Source organism: Eulemur rufifrons, chromosome 4, assembly GCF_041146395.1.
Source record: "Eulemur rufifrons isolate Redbay chromosome 4, OSU_ERuf_1, whole genome shotgun sequence".
Lineage (NCBI taxonomy): Eukaryota > Metazoa > Chordata > Mammalia > Primates > Lemuridae > Eulemur > Eulemur rufifrons.
The window spans coordinates 50,868,004-50,882,939 of NC_090986.1; positions in this window are offsets into that span (position 1 = coordinate 50,868,004).

A 14,936-nucleotide genomic window follows, 5' to 3' on the forward strand; every position below is an offset into this window, starting at 1 on the left:
ACATTTATTGTTTTGGGACTTTTTGATAAAGGCCATTCTCACTGGAGATACCTCTCTAGTTATAAGGGAAATGTTTTTTCTTTTTTTGCATTAGTGCTACTCAAAGTGGGCCCTGAAGACTAGTAGCAGTCCATTGTTAATATAAACAACAGATATATATAAAGATGAGATATATAAAGAAATTGAAAATAAACATTTTTATACTTGTAGAGGAGAGATGGGTTTGTCTACTACAAGAGTAATTAGAATAAAACATAGAAATGGTTTCAATATACATTATATCTTGTGAATATAATTGATACTATACCTCCCTAAAAAAGACAAATCATCTATTAAAATATATGTCAATTAAGATAAATTAAGTAAAAATCAAGCTGATTTGTTATATCAAAATTTTAATATCGATAACCATAGCATTTATTTGATGCAAACACATAGGCATACAGGCCTAGAGTAGAGTCTCTCTTTATCCCAACAACAAAATGTTATGTATATAATAACAATTTTCTAAGTTATTCATCTATTGCATACTTTCAATAAACTATGCATACAATTTAAAATTTTTTCACTCTGTTATGTTTTTTCTTATTTATTAATTTAAATGTTATTTAAGGTTTATTAAATCTAATATTTAGAATGATAAGGCTTTACATGTGAAAAGATATAAGCTGGTAAAATCAAAATACAACTCAGAATTTTTTCTTTATTTATAAATGAATAAGAAACAAATACTCTTTCTATGAATATCACCACAAATGACCCTGAATGATCAAAGTAATCTTGAGCAAAAAGAACAACCCAAAGGCATTATAATATCTGGTATCAAACTCTACTACAAAACTATAATAATCAAAAAGCATGGTACTTTCATGAAACAGATATGTAGACAATGTAACAGAATAGAGATCTCAGAAATAAATTTGCACATTTATGGCCAATTGATTTTGACAAAGATGCCAAGATCACACTATGGGGAGAGGATAGTCTCTTCAACAAATAATGTTTAGAAAACTAGATATACACATGCAGAAGAATGAAATTAGACTCTTATCTCACACAGTAACCAAAATTCAACTCAAAATGAATTAATGACTTAAATGACCTAACACTATGAAAATATTAAAAGAAAACATGAGGGAAATGTTCCATGACATTGCCCTCGGCAATGATTGTTTTGGGTATGACTCCAAAAGCACAGTCAACAAAAGCAAAAATAATAAATAGAATTACATCAAAATAAGAACCTTCTGCACAGAAAAGAAAATAATCAACAGAATGTAGAGACATCCCACTAAATGGGAAATACATCTGCAAACCATACATCTGATAAAGGGTTAATATCCAAAATATATAAGGTACTCAAACAATTGATAGTAATAAAACAAATAAACTAATTAAAAATGGGCAAAAGACATGAGTATTTAGCACATGCATTTCTCAAAAGAAGATGTCCAAATGGCCAACAGGTATATGAAGAAAATGTTCAACATCACTCATTAGCAGAGAAATGCAAATTAAAGCCGCAGGGAGATATCATCTTATATATTTTGGATGGCTATTATCAAAAGACAAAAGATAACAAGTGTTGGTGAGGATGTAGAGAAAAGGGAATTCTTGCACACTACTGGTGAGAATATAAATTAGTACAGCCCTTATGGAAAACAGTATGACATTTCCTAAAAAAAAATTAAAAAATAAAACTAGGGTATGATATAAGAATCCCACTACTAAATATATATCCAAAGAAAATGGAATCTGTATGTCAAGGCGATATTTGCACTCCTGTGTTCACTGTAGCACTATTCACAATAACCAAGATATGGAATCAACGTGAGTGTCCATAAATGGATAAATGGATAAAGAAAATGTAGCGTATATACACATATAACAGCCTTTAAAAAGAATGAAATTCTGTCATTTGGGACAACATGGATATACCAAGATGACATTATGTTATGTGAAATAAATTAGGTACATAAAAACAAATACTGCAAGATCTCACTTATATGTGGAATCTAAAAAGTCAAACTCCTGGAAACAGTAAAATGTTGGTTATCACAGGCTAGGGTGTTGGGAAGTTTGGTAGACGTTGGTAAAAGACTACAAAATGTCAGTTAGATAGGAGGAATAAGTTCGAGAGACTTATTTTACATCATAATGACTATAGTTAATAATAATATATTGTGTATTTGAAAATTGCTAAGATAGTAAATTTAAAATATTCTCATCACAAAAAAATGCTATGCATGTAAGGTAACACATATGTTAAATAGCTTGATTTAGCCATTCCACAATGTATACATCTACAAAACATCATGTTGTACACCATAAATATACACAATATTTTTTATCAACTGAAAAATGAAAAAATATGGCAACTATTAAAAACATATCTTTTCATTTAATTTTTCTAAATATTCAATATTTTTGTATTTTACAAAAACGTTAGAGTGGACACACAAACAAAATAAAGCTGAAATAAAAACTTAGTACTTTATCACAGATAGTTTATGAATCACTATTACCCAAAATTGAAATAAATCAATGGTTTTCAAACAAGGTAGTGGAAAGTGCCCAGTTACTTCAAAAAATGATTTTTATTAATGCTACACATGGAATAAAAGGGTTCAAAGACTGCAAAACACAATTTGCAAATCCCCTGAAAGTGATGCTGTCTCACCATTTGATTAGCTTTCAGTTTAACAAGAAGGCTCCTTTCATAGTAGCTATTTTCCGTGGGATTTTAAGATTTGTCCACAGCTTAACTTCTTGATTAAAAATGGAGCAAATTAAAGAAAGTAATTCAATATGCAAAGTTGACATCCTCTTAAAACGCTAGAAACAACCCTTTCAGAAGTAGAGATCTAAAGGCCTAGAATAGGAGGCTGCCATGGCTTGTATGTAGTCCACACAGCCCGTAGGGTAAGTCCAGAGGAGGAAAGGTTAGAGCCCATGAAGAAAAATGAGCACTCATTAGCCTTAATTTTTTTTCTATATATTTGAGGTGATTATACTGCTTTATACTTTTTCTTTTGTAATTTATATAGATACCAAAAGAGAAAAACACTAAAACATGCTTATTGAATTAAAGGTACATACATACATAATGTATTGCTACATTTATAAATATACTTTTTTGATGTCTAGCAACTGGCCTTCAGATGCTTTGTAAATGTTTTCAATGTATTTGTTTGCTGATAAAAATTATCCCTATTTACTTTCTTAGGAATCAATTATTCTTAAGCATCCTTAGATTTAATTAACCATACTAAAAGTAATTGTTTTTTTGTTTCTTAGTGTTTTCTCAAATTTTTTTAGAACTGTGTCTTGATTATCAGAAGGAAAATAAACCATTACAATAGAAAGTCAAAGTTTACCATTGCCCAGCTTACTTCTAATGAGCACTGACTTCTCAAAGTCTCCTATTTTCCTTAAGACATCTGATTTTATAATTTCATAGAAAATATTTAAATTCACAACAGTAAAAAATAAAATAATGTTTAAAACTGTGACTCAAAAATCGTATCTTGTAGATACTGACTTAACGGAAAATTTTTTAGTGTCAAACAAAAGTTACTTTAACTAAAACGTTGCTAATATGGTTAGAGCTGGTTTTACATTTCTCGTCTGTGCATAATTCTGTTTTCACGCCCCAAATAAATTTCATTATTATGTGCCAGTTTGCCAAAACAGAAAATAACAAAGAAAACATTCAAATGTGTTTCATATGCGTATTTTACCAATTATTGTCAAATGGTTCTAATATTTTTGAAGTGTTGTAGCTTTAATGAACTGAGAAACCCCAAGAAATATAAAGAAATATTGCCTATCTAAATTAAAATTTGGCTTATTTAATATGGCTGCTTTTCTTTTTTTATTAGTATAGCATATTGTAGAAAAATCAATATTTATGTTCATTCCTATATTATATAATTGAACTCTAAGATTTATGGATATATTTAGGGTTATGAAATTATTACATAGGTTTATGGAGGACACTTTATATCTTATGAGTTTTATGTACAAAAGTGTGGGAAGATCAATTACATAGTGCTGGCAGGCAAAACTAGAGAATGACTATATATTTATTCTAAAGTTGAGTGAGTGAGAGAAACAGAGAGAGAGAGAGAGAGAAACACAGAGAGATCATTCTAGCTTTCACTCTGCTTTTAATAGGAAACTGTTTAACCTTGGGCAAGTCTTTCAACCAGTATAGACCTCAGTATATATATCTGTAAATTGACAGGGTTGAACTAGAGATAGTTCCCTTTGGGCTCTAAATTCTATAATCCTATGAAATAGGTACTGAAGATTGATAGAGTAAGAACGGACTCAATGAAATGACCACGGCTCTGAAGTTAGTTGAGTGAGTGTATGTCTTATATGGGTGCCAGAAAATACATTCAATCAAAGCACATTTTGGCATTCAGGCAGAGGACACTTCAGCTCTCAGTCATTCTTATAACCAACAAGCCTGAGGTAAGAATTCAGACTAAAAGTTCTTCTATTTCGGCTGTGAATAACTTTCTAAAAAAAGTAACTCTACCTGAATAAATAAAAGTAACTATCTACAGGTACATCTGCCAATTATTTGAGAAATCGAAACTGTTATGTGTTAGATTATTTTTATTTTTAAAGGGAGGAACTATGTCTCCCGTTTCAATCTCATTAGAAATTCCCCTCCTATGAAAATGCATTGTCCCCATTCCCATCTCATTTGCGATCATATTTTGGCATATTGTGATATTTTAAATTTCTTACAATCTTTTCTTCAACGTGAGATGGAGGTTGAAGAAATGATAGCGAGGATATAACAGCTATCTGATTTCGGTTTTGTGTTTTTTGTTTGTTTGGTTTGGTTTTGATGTACACCTTTGTGTAATAGATCAACAGAAGAAAAATAAGCACTCATCAGCTTAAAAGGAAGAACAGTTGTAAAGCTCACTTTTACCATATTGTCTGGGTCTAGGTCACAGTAGGAGCTCAAAAAATATTTTTTGAAGCAGTTACCTGTGGCCTTTTTAAAATACCCTAATATCTTTCTGTAATTTTATTTTTGTTCTATTTTTAAAGCATGTTTTCTCTCTTAACATGCTTGATCTTCATTATGGAAAGTGTTAAGATCATAAAACTAAGTTTGTTTTTCTCAAACTAGCTGAAGTTTCGTTTGTTCATTTTAAGAGACAGAGTTTTGCTTTTTCACTCAGGCAGGAGTGTGGTGGCCTCATTAGAGCTCATTGTAATGTCAAATTCCTGGGCTCAAGCTATCCCACTGCCTCAGACTCCCAAGTAGCTGAAACTTAAGTGCACACCACCATGCCTGGCTAATTTTTTTTTAAGCGTTGGGGTCTCACTCTGTTGCCCGGGCTGGTCTCAAACTCCTGCTCTGAAGCAATCCTCCCACCTTGGCCTCTGGAAGTGCTGGGATTATAGGCATAAACCACTATGCCTGGCTTGCTTGTTTGTTTTTAAATTAAAACTCATCAATGTTGATATTGAACATCAAGAACATACTGTTAACTCCTGAATCACATGTTCTTCTTAATAGAATTTAGAATATATGTAGATAGTAATTTTTATATTCTACCTAGTACTACTTAAGAGAGATGTAATGTCTGTTACTAAAGTTTGTTTATTCTCTCAGTCATTTATTTACTCAATAAACAAATACTTCTCAAGGGTTTACTAAAAATAAGTCCAGTTTTTCACATTTACCTTTATGCTTGCTTTAAATCTAAGATGACCATTATGTAGGTTCAATGATAATAGAAAATTAACCCCAAAAGAATCCTGCTTTCATGAACAATATGAGAACCAAAGATTAAAACTAAAATCTATCTCTCATTTTTGTCTAACATTTTATAAAATCTATTAACATTTACTTAATTATTAATTAGTAATAATATTATTATTGAAGCTATTATTACTTCTGAGGTAACTCAAACACTATAAGTCATGGAAGCAAAAGTGACAGGTACAATTGAAATTCACAGGTCTAACTCTAAATCTAATGCTTTCTGTACTACACTATAAGGAGCCCCAAATGATCACTTCTGTTTCAGGCATACATAAAACCTGGTAAAATTGCACAGAAGTCTGTCATGGGACCATATAGAAGAAAGTGTCATACATGCAATAAATAGCATTTTGATCTAATAAGGAGAAATGTGAATTCTGCCATGGAAAAATACATTCCAGACTGAACGACAACAAAAAATAAAGCAGGATGTCAGGAAATTGCAAAATAGATATGGGAAATATCACCTAATTTCCTTTACATGGAATATTGAAAAACACCAGAAAATAATGGAACACAAATTCGAAAAACAGACTAGGTCCTGTGTATAGAGTGCCTTAAACAGCAGGTTGAAGTTGTTTTTGTTTTTCTAAATGTATAAAGAAATCGTTAACATTATTTTTGTCTAGAAGGGAATAGTAAGTTCAGAGAAGTATGTCTTACAATTTTCTAGGAAGTGGTTTTAATATAAATTGGACGGGAGAAAAAAAAGACTAGAGATACTGATTAGTTTCATTGGTCTTACAAAAGTGCCTGAACTGTGTGGAAACAGAAATAAAAGAGTATGGAGTGGTGCATGTGAGTAATCAGCGAGATGAAGACAAAGACTCTTGAGTCCTCAAGCTTTGGAGATTAGAAAAATAATGGAGACATAAATGTAGAAATAGATTTAGGAAGAAAGGCAAGTTTAATTTGGCACACATTGACTTTGAGATGTTACTGGATCATCCAAACAAGAGGTGGTAAACAAGGACTTGGAAGTATATTAAAGTATTTTTCAATTCCTTTAAACTTTGTTAATTCCTTAAAGGCATGACCTTTCTTGTGTTCTAAACCATAATCATAGAGCCTCCAAGTGATATGTGCCTAATATTTCTTTTATTGAATAGATTCTAGACCGATCACAGCTAACCCTTTCCGGTCAACAAAGATCAATCTGCTAAAACATTCTCTCCACTACAAAATAAGCAGTACTACTGCCTCCTTTGTGTGCTGTCTCTAGCATGAATATTTCTAACTAGGCATCCATAATTTTACTATACTTATATATTTGAAATAACTGTCTCTTCCTACTAATATATGCACACTTTGAAGACAGGTGACATTTCTGAGTCATTATTTCTCTTGCACCTAAATTTATGATTGGTACACAGAATATGCTTAATAAATAACCAGTGGTGAATAAATAAATTAATGAATGAGTGTTACATCAAAACATCCACAGAACTAATGTCCACAGTAAACTTGACCTGGGGATTACACCAGATTTTAATGAGTATTTTAAATTCTTATAATATTAAATGTCCAAACCACCCAGTATATTCATAAATAGCTGAAAACGTGTTAGTCCTAACTTTTTTCCCACTCTCTGATGTGTCAGAAACAATTATTTTGTGGCTATCCTTAATGGCAAAAATCTAATTCTTTTTTATCTGCCATAGCTATGGCATAGTTATGCTATCAAGCAAGATTACTCAGTTGTAAGTTTCTTATAAATATTTTCTTTCCTGAATTATTACTTGCTGCTTGTATGTGTAAGTGTGTAATAGGAAGTCCCAACACTAAAAACGTCAATTGTGTTATCCATTAGAAACTTTATTTTTACTTCACCTGATTGAAAATGGAAGTAAAAACATAAAGTGTTAGTGATTGATCTTTGTCTATCTACTAAACCTCAGAGAAAAGCACTAGTTTTGTCTTTTCTCTTGGCTTCTTAGAAGCCTTTTGAGTTCTTCACAGAAGCAGCAACAATGGAAAAAATTCCAGTAACATATTAGCAGATATCTTCTCCAGATGGCAGTCACTCTATTAACAGCAGGAAAGCAAGCTTAAGCACCCAGCTTGCATCCAATCCAGTACAAAGATACTCTAAGAGAATATCTAAGTTGGGTCATCAATTAAATTCACTCTGAGGGGCTATTAAGGTATAATATATTGTCAGTTCAGCTAAATTACACTCCTAAGCAAAATCGGCTTCATTTGTCTTCTGTCTGTAGCTCCCCCTGTTGGCAATATCATGCTGTTTACCCACGGCAGATGGAATAATACCCCAAAGCAGTGGCAAATAGCTCATCCTCTCCAAGGTCAAGCCATCTTCATATTTCTATCCAGATGCTTGTGGGTTCCAAGTTCTTATGCCATCTCTCACAATTGAAATACATTGGTAATAAATAAATTCAGGGAGAGTATTGCCTCATTTAGAAGCCAGGTGAATTCTCTATCAGCATTTCTTATATTTCAGATCAGTCTTTCACATAAATCTTCATGAAACATGTGTGCAGTTCATCTTTCAGAGTGTTAATGGCTAGCTGTGGCTTAAAATATTATATTGTGAGCATTTTATTCAGGATACACTGCAGTTGATTAATTCTGCAAAAAAAAAAAAAAACTGTGTGAAAAGTTAGTAGGGATGAATTTTAATGCTGCTGAATGAATTTCCCGTGTTTTTTCAGGCGAACTGGAAAACTGAAACCAGGGTTAGTGAACTTATGAGATAATGCTTGAAATGTTAGAGCTTTATGAAATACAAGATATTAATATTGGTTCTTCATCTCCTTGGTAATCTGCTAGATACCTAACTGTTTAAAGAAAATACACTGACAAACATCAGAGCTCAGACTCTGAATATTACACACAGTTCACCATGCAAAGATAATTAAAAAGAAATTCCATTCTTTACTCACATCTGTCAAAGAACATTAAAAACATCTAATTCATAATCACAGCAACACTTCTGAATAGCTGCATCTCTCTTTTCCCTTATTTTCTCATAAATCATACCATAAAGAGCCTCTCATTTGCCAACTGCTCTCAGCAAATCTCCCTATTCTCAAGCATATTCTTCAAAATTTTGTGGAAATTTTACCACTACAGAATAGGTAGTTTTCCATCCATCTTATTTAGTTTAGAAATTCCTTACTCACTCCAGATACAGTTTCTTCTACTGGGACAGGTGGTGTGAATGGGGCTTGCAATTTTAAGAATCTCTTTGTTGGAGAAAAACAAACATTTTTAAATTCTCAGTATAATATTTATATTCTGCTCATATGAGTACATAAGCTTTGGAACATTTTTCCAATTTAAGGATGATCACATTTGGATGCATTACTTTTGTCATTATGCTTAAAAACTGAGATAGTAAAATATATCAAATGATAAAATCTGTTTTGGTTTTAAAAATTCTGTTTTCCTGAATCTGCTTTGATGTTTAATTTTTATTAATAGATGAGTCTTATTGGATGAAATGGAATTCTTTAGAGTGAAATTGTGTGATGTGGGGTTCTTCCAGAAAATATACAGCAGCTACAAAATGCTTTAAGTAGAGACCAAGACTTCCATATGGTACACACTCATAAAACATTTGTTGATTTGGCTTGACTTGATGTCATTATCTGAGTCAATAGCTCTGTGAGTCATAAGTCCCCTTTTTGAATATAGACAACTCTTGTGCTACCATGTAAGAGGTTTGATGTTCTATTTTTGAAATACTAACAGAGCTCTTGACTCAAGAACAAACACAATTCTCCACTTTCGCCAGGTTTTCAAGAGCTTTTAGGAAAGAGCTGTTAATATGCTATTACCATCCTTTCCCTTTGCCTAGATATATATTTCCTAGGTTAGATGATATAAAAGAAAAAATATCTGTATATATTTTAATTGCTGAAAAGATGGATATTTGAACAACTGATTAAAAAACTACATACTTAAAAAAAAACAAAAAAAACTACATACTTAAAAATTTTTATATGCACGTATGATAGATATCACCCCATCATGAATGTTTAGGCACTTAATGATCCAGATTCTTTCCACTTTATAAGACAGAATAAGTAATGTACATTTTCATACTCCATTAATTCAGGTGACTCAGGTACCATTTAGTAAATTAATACTTAAGTGCACTGAATTTGATATACTTACCCCAAAGTGAATTTGATGAGGTAAACATCCATTTGCTTGCTACTCTTATTATCTATCATGGTCTTGCCTGGTGCTTATACTACTAAAATATGATTTTTTTTTTAATTTGAAAAGACAAGTGCCTCTCATATTATGTGGCTTGCCATAAACAGGACTGGATCAAGTTCTTGGGAAGAGGGACACACTTATCACTTATCACAAAGCTTTACCTTCTAATAGGGGACAGGGTGGATTTAACAGGTTAAAAGAAGAGATGTTCACCTCAAATTGGCTTAAAGCAAAGAACAAAAGTATGGGAGAGGATTTATTTACCCACCTTACTGAGAAAATACTAGTTAGAAAATTCTATTTTCCTGAATCCGCTTTGATGTTTAATTTTTGCTAATAGATGGGTATTGTTGGATGAAATTGAATTCTTTAGCGTGAAACTGTATGATGTGGTGTTTCTTTAGATGTAGATTAAATAGTCATGGAGGAATCTAGGACTTCAAGCATTTTATTCTTATCTACCCTCATTTCTTAAAGTTTGTTTCCTATGTGTTGACTTTAATCTCTGGCAGGTTTTTCATGTTTGAGATCTATATACATAATGGCAAAGATGAGAACTGTCTCCTATGATACATACTACTGTTCTTCACAGCAAATAAAAAGTATCATCTTTTCCCTGATAGCAACAGCAAAGATAACTTCATGTTTACCAGAACCAGTCACCACAGTGAGCAGGTGTCATAGATTCATTGATCAGTCTCCAGCCAAAGGCCATTCCATGGAAGGAGGTATTAGGGTAACCTCAACAAAATTACAGGGGCTGAAAGTGAAGACAATGCAAGTTATCTACTAGAATGCTGGTGCAAAGTGAAAAAAGTCAGAAGTCTACCTGTCCAAGATACTATTTATGTTCCAACATCAGCCATGCATAAATAAGAAAAAAGAAATTATCTATGCAATATCAGATAAAAATCCAATTTTGACTATTCCTTATCAAATTGATTGTCCACATAGACTAAATTTAATTTGATGAATACTGGTTTTATTCTTTAAATTTTCCCTTTCCTTCTCACCATTTGAAACACTAGTGTCAAATCCTGTAAAATGAATATTTGTACAAGGAAAAGAATAATTCTATACTCAGTGTTAAATAAAGGGAGAAATAAGTATTTTCTTGGTTTAGATTTTCTAAGCCAGGGAAATTAAAGAGCAATTAAGGGTTAATTAAAATAGCTATAACCTATAGGTTGAGGTAGGAATAATATAATATGGTGAGAAAATTTTTATTTCACTGACACACCATCATATAGAATATCCTACAAAAAATGAAAATAATCCATTTTTCAGTGATGTATGGTAATTCTTCAACCTCAGTATTAACATTCCAAGACATAAAATATATCTGCCATGTATTTTAAGAAAAATGATAAGGGATGAACAAAATATGTCCAAAATAGCTAATAAGTCAATTTCAATTGAGAGAAGTTAAACATTGTGAAACGTTGAGAACAATTCCTGTCCAATTCATTGAAAACCTTCAATGTGAGAAAATATACAGGTTCTATTATAAGTTTTGGAAGCTTTGGTGCCTAAATTACATCCCTTTAACTTCCTTCTGATTTTTTCTACACAGCTGTAGTGGACCACTCAGTGTACTCTGACAAACTTCTCATGTATATGGAAAAGTTAATTAACTTTTCCTCGTCAAGGCTTTTTTCCAAAGTTATACAGGAACTTGTTCAGTATACATAGCTACAACCCTGTTAGGGAAGAAGAGTTAAATGGGAGAGTGAGAGAGGGTGGATAAATACATCTGTTCCATATATGTAAGTACAATGGATGAAGTTTTTGGAAAATCCCAACAGACGAGTTGCACACCAATGCCTTAGAATCTAGAGGAAAGCCATGCCTTTTACAGAATATAATAACTTAATACTTGTAGAAGATATCCTGAATCCTTAGTAGAGACTGAATACCTTCCCATGGGACATCACGTCCTTATAAGAATGGAGTTGCCCAAAATAAGCTAGTTCAGCAATCCTCAACCTTTTTGGCACCAGGGACCAGTTTCATGGAAGACAACTTTTCCATAGGGTTGGGGCAGGGGAGGAGGAGCAAGGGAGGTATTGTGAGCCATGGGGAGAGGCTGTAAATACAGATGAAGCTTTCCTTGTTAGCCCACTGCTTACCTCCTGCTGTGCACCACCCCTTTTCCTAAGTTTCATAGAAGACAATTTTTCCATGGACTGGGGATGGGGGTACCCAGGCGCAGAGGCGGGGCTCTGCAGCTTGTCCCTAACAGGCCACAGACCACCACCAGTCCATGGCCAGGGGGTTGAGGACCGCAGAGCTAGTGCCTTGCACCAATCCATTATATCATGGAAATGACGCATTGGGATTGAAGCCAAACAAAGCTGAAGAACAAAGCAAGTACCTAATGACCAACTCAGATCCTTATGCAGCTTGCAATTGTTACATTGACATCTCTCCCTCTGGGTTCATTCCTATGATCTTATGACTACAGTAGTCTAGCCAAGTAAACTAGGTTGTAATAAGTTACAAACTTTGCAGCTGATCTTTAGGTGTTACTTAATAGTTAGCATTTTCTTTCCTAACACCCATTTTAGATTTAGATGATGGATGATAGGGGAAATCTAGATTGAATGAGTGAAGAAAAATATAATGAGTATTAGTTAAAATTTCAGAAGCAGTTGCAGAAGGACTGATTTACTCCATTAACTTTATGGTTTTGTCTTTTTATGAAAAATGCTCAATACCTCTAATCATCAGGGAAATGCAAATTAAAACCACAATGAGAAATCAATTAGCTGCAGTGAGAATGGCTTTTATCAAAAGGTCCCCAAACAACAAATGTTCGTGTGGATGCAGAGAGATAGGAACACTCATACATGGCTGGTAGGACTGCAAACTAGTACAACCCCTGTGGAAAGTAGTATGAGATACCTCAAAGAGCTACAAGTAGAACTACCATTTGATCCAGCAATCCCATTACTGGGCATCTACCCAAAGGAAAAAAAAGACATTCTATAAAAAAGACATCTGCACTGAAATGTTTATAGCAGCACAATAAACATTTGCAATGTCACAATTGCAAAGATATGGAAACATCCCAAGTGCCCATCAATCCATGAGTGGATTAATAAAATGTGGTATATGTATATCATGGAGTACTACTCAGCCACAAAAAACAATGGGATCTAGCACCTCTTGTATTATCCTGGATAGAGCTGGAGCCCATTCTACTAAGGGAAGTATCCCAAGAATGGAAAAACAAGCACCACATGTACTCACCATCAAATTGGTATTAATTCATCAACACTTATGTGCACAGTTAGTAGTAACATTCATCAGGTGTTGGGCAGGTGGGAGGGGGAGTAGAGGATGGGTATATACACACCTAATGGGTGTGGTACCCATTGTCTAGGGGATGGACATGCCTATAGCCCTGACTCGGGTGAGGCAAAGGCATTATATGTAACCCAAATATTTGTACACCCATAATATTCTGAAATTAAAAAAAAAGAATTATACCTAGCCCAAAACTGAAAAAGTTAGTGACAGAGGTGGAGTTAATGTAGATCATGAGACATCTGACCTATGCAAGAAGTGAATTTTAGTAGGTACTCTGATACACGCTTTACATCTTCTTGGACTACCTTTAACTACAATAAACGTGGAGAACAGCTAGAACAGCTCCAGGCATGCTGACAGTGAAATTTCAAGCATAGGTAGAAAAGATCTCAGATTGTCTGCATTAGGAGATAATGATGCCTGAAATGCTTCTCAGTTTGAGCAGGCCCAACTTTGAAATTTGAGGTTAGCTCCATGGGTGAATTTCAAATAATAGGGGAGGGGAGCAAAGGCATAAATGTTCTTTAAAAAATAAATAAATAAATAGATAGATAGATATTCTAGCCTTCAGTCCTTCAGAAGAAAAGATCAAGGAGGCACTTTGCACATATCTCAGAGGTCTTATGACAATGACCTTCATATTAGCATTTTCCCCATCAATATCTCACCCTACAGTTCCATTTCCATACTTCTTCATTTTCTTTTATTGTACAAAGAAAATTCAGACAACCAAAACCTTGTCTCAAGCTATGTTTTGCAGGGAACCCAAAGGGTAATAGTTATGATAATACCTAACACAAATTATCCCCTGATTCCTCATTTTAAGCAATTGCATTGTAATGTGTAATGTGTAAAGTGTAATGCATAGGCAAATCAGTCGTAGGAAGGAGGGTGTTACTTTCAGGCTTTTTCCTGGTAAAGTGGAAATGAGCGGTAAGCGAGAGGACCTTGTGGAATGATGCTACATATATAGATGCTTTTACTGGGAAGAAAAAAGTTTCAAAACAATATTCACTTTCCTTGTATTATTTGAAATCACTTGTCACATGATTGTATTGTCTATTTGAAAAAAAAATTGTTTGGTAATGCATTATGGCACTGTATCATTTTTTAATTACCTAAAAACTTAATTTAATTTAAAAAATCATATAATTCTTTAAGGTATGAAGGTATTTTAACATAATTATTAGAAGAGTTTATATAGAGAAAGTAGGTGCAACTTATACCTTTTATTATTCAATTTAGCCATATTTGGCCATAGATAGATACATAGTAGGTTTATGTGTTTTGTAATTCTATTATTAGATTTCTATCTCATCTATTTATTACGAGAATGGTTAGTTCTGAGATTTTAAAGCTTTTTCTCGAAAGCAAATTGTTATATTTTTCTATACTAATATCAGATTCAAGATATCCGAAAATCTGCCATGAAACAGTGGAAAAATGTTCATGACTACCATGTAGGAGAGAAAATGAGTATGTGCTGTTATCATAGTAAGGAGAAGAAAACTATATTCTAGATATAAACTATCTGCTAAAACTCAGGTTAAGCTTAAATTAGTGAGGGCAAATAATGAAAACTAGAAAAAGATTAAAGTAGGCAAAACGGGAGGAAAATGACAAGATAATATAAGCAGAA